Genomic DNA, 5,891 nt, shown 5'->3' with positions numbered 1-5,891 from the left:
GGGGCGGGGGGGTGGTGAGCGGGAGGGGTCTGGCGGCGGCCGCAGGGCGGGAATCTGCTCCTCTGAGGAAAAGTGGCGGTTTTTTAGGTTTTTTCTTTTAAAAACAGGAGCTAACCTGAGAGCACGGCAAACCCTCCCGTTCCCACTGGCACCATCTCAGCGTGCGCCGGGGAAGCCTCAGCCCCGTCGGGCCCTGCCGCCTGGCCGGGCAGCGTCAGCAAAAGAAGTGTCCGTCTTCTCCTCAGAGAGCGGGGACCGACAGGGTCCGTCACCTGGCCCGAAGCCCGCAGGCTGCGCCGCACCCAGGGCTGGTTTACACATTTATAATGCCCGGTTCTCCCCGGCCAAACGGGCGCGCAGGTTGTGCCACAAGCTTTCGTGTGGTAGAGACCTTGTGGGGGAATTATCTCTCACCACCCTAAAATAGCAACCTTTGAGACCAGTTGGCACACTCCAAAGAAGACAAACTGAGAAGAGATGGTAGCGGGTCTACCAAGAAGTAAGTGCTGGGTAATGGCGCCGTGTCATGCCCGAGTTCAGTGCCTGCACCTTGTGCAGCCTCCTGGCCTTGTCTGAAACTTGTCAATTCAGTTTGAAGACCTTGCCTTTCAGGAATAAGGCAGTCCTAGATTATCTGCCCCTTAAATTATCCTTATGCCATTTCCCTCTCTGCCTTTTCAAAAAAACCCCATCTGGTTCCTTCACCCATCCTGGGGATTTTGGAGGAGCAGATCCCCAAGGCTGAGGAGAACGCCCGTTTGTTCCCAAATCTCAGAACCTGCCCTACCATCAACATGAAAAACAAAAATGTCACTACTTTAAAGCAGATTTTACCTCATGTATGTGCCAGGTTTGTTAGCCATGATGGGGGGAGCCACTCCACTTAACGGGAGGAAAAAAAAATCTTAGAAATGGCTTTCCAATGATATATCCCTGAATTTCAAAATCTGTTGGGGGGGAAAATTACTTTTGTGTACAACAGAGAAAAAGTGTTGTTTTATTTCTCTGAGTAAAAACTTAAGGTTTTGGGAATATGTGCTGTTTGCCCTAACTTTACCCCTTTGTTTTCATGAGCAAAAAATAATTTCTTGTCTAAATACCATTTATGGTTACATTGGTGATCTATTCCAGTTAAACCCCGTTTCAGTGAAAAAGATGGATACGGAATATGTGACAATTGTGGGAAGAGGAAGGGTGCTACTGCATTTTCCCTAATATTGACAATAACATTGCCTGCACAGTATTAGGTGATTCAGCAAATGAGCCTGTAATTCTGTAACAAAGCAAGGCTCTTGGTTTCTTCATTTGCATGTTGGTATCAGGCTGTTTCAGCTCTGGGAATAATTAAAAATATGTTCATGCTGTTGTTTGAACTGAATTGTTCTCATATTCTGAGTTTGTGAAAGTTAAAATCTCCAAGCTTTAAGACTAGAATAAGAAGTGTAGTATTGTAAGAGCTCCTGGATTCCTTCTAATAATCCACTTGACATTAACAAATAGATTGGAAGAACTGTAGATGCTGTTTCTCTAATGCTGCCTCTGGGTGCATTACAGAATTTTTATGGATAGTAGAGACCATATTAACACAACCCTTTCTAAACAGAAAAATTACACTGCTTCCCTGTTGCTTCATGGATTGGTTTTCCTAATGTTTAGAGATTAGCGTAGCTTGCTTCAACATCTAATTTGTAAACTAACAAAGATTGCTTTAAATCACCGACTAGGACAATTCAGAAAGAAATCCAACTGTTCATTGCACAGATGTTGGAAACAGTGTCTCAGAATATCTGAGGATGAGCTGTCTTAACTTTCAAAAATGAAGTGACCCAGAAAATCAATCACTGAAGAAAATATCGTATCAAGTTCTTTAAAAATTGCCTTGCCATGTTAGGTTACTTTTTTAAGCTTCAATTGGAGCAGCCCAATCCTTAGTCCTTTGAGGACATTGATGCTGGGTGAATTGTGCCATAAAGTTCTTCACCGGTCAGTGAAGACATTTGGGATACTTGAGCAGCTTCATGTTTAACATTGCTATTATTTACCTAATTTAGAAAGGTTATTAAGTCAATCCATGTGTGAGATGTGGTGGGTTAACCCTGGCCAGCAACCAAGCACCCACCAGTCGCTCACTCACTACCCCAGCCCAGTTGGATGGGGAAGAGAATTGGAATAGCAAAAACAAGAAAAACTTGTGAGTCAAGATGAAGACAGTTTAATTAGTGAAGGAAAGAGAGAAAAGAAAAAAAAAACCCAACAAGTGATGCAGAGGCGGTCACTCACCACCTCCTACCAGCAGACTGATGCCCAGCCAGTCTCTGAGGAACAGCTTCTTTGGAAAGACTACCCCCAAGCTTTATTGCTGAGCATCACGATAGATATCTCAGAATATGCCTTTGCTCAGTTTGGATCAACTGTCCTGACTGTGCCCCCTCCCAACCTTTTGCCCGCTCCCAGCTTACTTGCTGGCGGGCAGAGTGAGAAGCAGAGAGGGCCTTGATGCTGTGCGAGCACTGCTCTGCAATAGCTAAAACACTGGTGTGTTATCAACACTGTTTTAGTCACAGATGTAAAACACAGCACCATATGGGCTGCGATGAAGAAAATTAGCTCTATCTCAGCCAGACACAGTACAGATGTATTTGTCAGATGAGGACCTGTGCTTTGTAAAGCTCCTTCATGACTTCAGCTGTAGCAGAACCAGACTGCTTTCCATCCCTGCATCCACATAATGAGGAATACAGTACATTGGCTGGTCCTCTGACAAATGTACTCTTTTAACTACCCCTTTGGGGTCAGTATGCAATCTATGCTCCTGATCCACAATGGAACAACTACTCTGCCAATGTTCTCCTCCTACTGAGACTATTATTTTTTTGTTGTGTGTGTTACTTAGAAGCCCATGTACTTTTGTGCTTTATGGCATAGACAATTTTGTGCTAACTTTCTAAATACTTTATTTGCTGTTACTTAAAATCTGCTGGGCTACAGTTTAAAAACTTTTATGATGTGGCATCTGTAGGGGTAATGCTTTTGTCTTTGATATAGCCACTATATTACTACATGATTTATTGTTGAAGTTTCTTACTCTTGACTTTATTTCATTTTAGTTGTTGGTGGTGACTGTTAACAAACAAAATCTATGGATCTGAGGATCTGTCCCATAGAGAAAAGTACAGCTGCAGGAACTGGCCTTCTGAAAGAAGGTTGGGTTTTTACATGCATTATTAGGTTCAGCTCCAAGTTAGCAGATGTTCATTTTACAAAATAATACATCTGATATGTTATTACCTATGAATTCCTGTAAAATTCAGTGTGCAAGGTCAGGATACAGCAAGATAAGAGGAACCTGAGGAAGATTTGAAGACGATAGGTTGCTATAGATTGAATCCCCATTAAAAATAAGAGTTGCTATGATTAGAATGAATGTTGATAATGACCTGAAAGCAGATGCTGCTTTAAATGAAAGGCAGCTGAGCAAACTTCTACACAACATCCTTTTTGTTAACTCAGATGCTGGAGTGACTTTTAAGGCTATATACCACAGGCATAAGCAAAGTGTGTTAGAAGCCCTTCATAAATCACTATGAAATTGTTTGTGCCTGCACTGAATCAAGTTGATAATTTTTTATTATCTCATTCATTATTAAAGAATAATGTCTGATGGAACATGATTAAGAGAGTTCTATTGAGGACATGCAGTGAAAAGATATAGTATGGTAATTTTTGAAAAATTAGTTTTGTCCTGGATTATATATGATTCTACTTCCCTCTTTTTAGTGACGATGAAGACCTTGCTCTAAAAGGTTGCTTGCTATTGGGCTGTTCTTTATTAACTGGTTGGCTTTCCCCAGTACTCTACCCTGCGCAGTAAGTGCAAGCCCGAATAAGCTAAATGACTGAGCTACTTACTCAGCTTCTTACTTTTGTATAACGTAAGGCCTGATGTAAAACACAATGAAGTCAGTGTGAATTTTTCAGTTGAGAGGATCTGTTTTGAATCTGGCACTCTGTTTTTTCCAAAAATCCTGAAACTGCTAGATCTTAGCTCTGAGCGTGAAAATTACTTTGTTGTCTCTGCCCTCTTGCGACAGCTGCATTTTGTTCATCTGCGTGAAAGGCATCTGCCTCTGTGCTCCTCTGAGACCTTCATGCTAAGTGGCAGCCTTTCCATGATTCACCAGCCACTATGACTGGTGTGTAGGGTTCTGGAGCTGTATGCAGCTGAGTTCATGACTGTTAGATGGTGGGGAAGTAGAGGTCTTCTTCCCTTTTTCATGTGACAACATGGCTGAGGCTATATCCATCATTATGACTGACTGACTTATACCATACACAGTCTTTCTGTGACCCGACATGAAATTGCATACCCAGGGTTTCTTCTTAGTGAGTATAGGAGACAGAGTAACTCAGAAACTGATTACAGTTCATCATTAGGTCAACGAGTTAGAAGTTTACATTCATAAGCTAGACTTCATCATAAACTTAAGTTTTAGAAGACTGTACAACTGAAGTCTGAAGAAATGTGCTGAAAACCCCATCTAAAGTCTTAAGATAATTTATTTTTATAGGCATGTTTATGAAAGTCTCTAACACATCTGCTTTTTTTTTCCAAGCTAAAAATAATACAGCATACAGGTCGTTAATTGTAAACTGCCTAACAAATTCAACCTTGGGGCATAGTTCAAATAGCTATTGAACTTACTGTGTTTCACTCAGTAACTTTATTACAGTCTGTCAAGCTGAGATCATCAGCTTCTTTCAAGAATCCATTTGCTGAGAGACCTGAAAATTACCTGGAGCAGAGATGATGAAAATCACAATGAAGGAGAGGACATCTACTTTTAAATGCTCCCATAACTGTACATGTCATAGCCCTTCACCACTAGAGGACAGCAAGACTTCAGGCAAATGGGGTTGTGTGAGGAGGTGGGAGAAAAGGAGAGAAATTACTTACGCAGAGTTAAGAAAGTATTAGTTCAGAAGTTACATGCTTCTAGCTATAATCAAGCTTCTTAAAGAATTGAGACAGGTTTGGAAGATGTTTCAAGACAAAATACAGAGGAGACACTTAGATAAAGAAAAGCTGAAGTTTTAATGTAGTGGTTTGCCTATCAGTCATAGACAACGTTATTTGAAAAGCACAATACTAACTAGTTTTGAGAGCCATATACTGTTTCCATTAAATTCATAGATAGTTTTGTATTGATTTCCGTAAGAATAGGGCTTTGCTTTGTAATCTTAAGTAACTGGTAGATGTTCTGATTTTTGATGAAGGACTTAGGTGCCCTTATGTAGGAAAGTTGTTACAGTCCGTTATTTAGAATGGAAATAATAGTCTGAAACCACTGGAAAGAAATCTTCTGCTTCCATGCCTATTACTTTAATTGTATTTATGTTTGTAACTTGTAATGCAAGGACTCATTAAATGTTTCGACATAAGCTATGGGAAATGGACTCAGAACAATGCAATTTGTAATCAGAACCAAATTTTTCACCTTCATGGCTTCAGTATGTCAGACAAGATAAACTTCTTTAATCTTTATGGCAAGTCACTCTGACATTTCTCCATTAAAAGTTCAAAAGAGGCTTTGAAGCGACCTCAGTTTGTCATAAGTCTGAATTGGGTTTTAACTGAAAATTCAACAATGATTTATAATCCTAGCAAGAAGAGAGCTCTTGAACATGTGTTTTATCATCACTGAATCATCACTGAACTGAGAAGGACATCTCACATTTTGCAGTCTCATGGTCATTTCATCCCAGGCCAATTGGATTAATATTGTCTGTGATCACAATGCTGAGGAACAACTAATCTTGTTCACCAGCAAAGTGGGGTGAAAGGGAAGGAAATGCCCAAATAAACAGCAAAACTGAGAAATATTAATGACAAG

Source organism: Aptenodytes forsteri, unplaced genomic scaffold (genome assembly GCF_000699145.1).
Source record: "Aptenodytes forsteri isolate BGI_AS27 unplaced genomic scaffold, ASM69914v1 Scaffold523, whole genome shotgun sequence".
Taxonomy (NCBI): domain Eukaryota; kingdom Metazoa; phylum Chordata; class Aves; order Sphenisciformes; family Spheniscidae; genus Aptenodytes; species Aptenodytes forsteri.
This window is presented reverse-complemented; position numbering follows the sequence as displayed.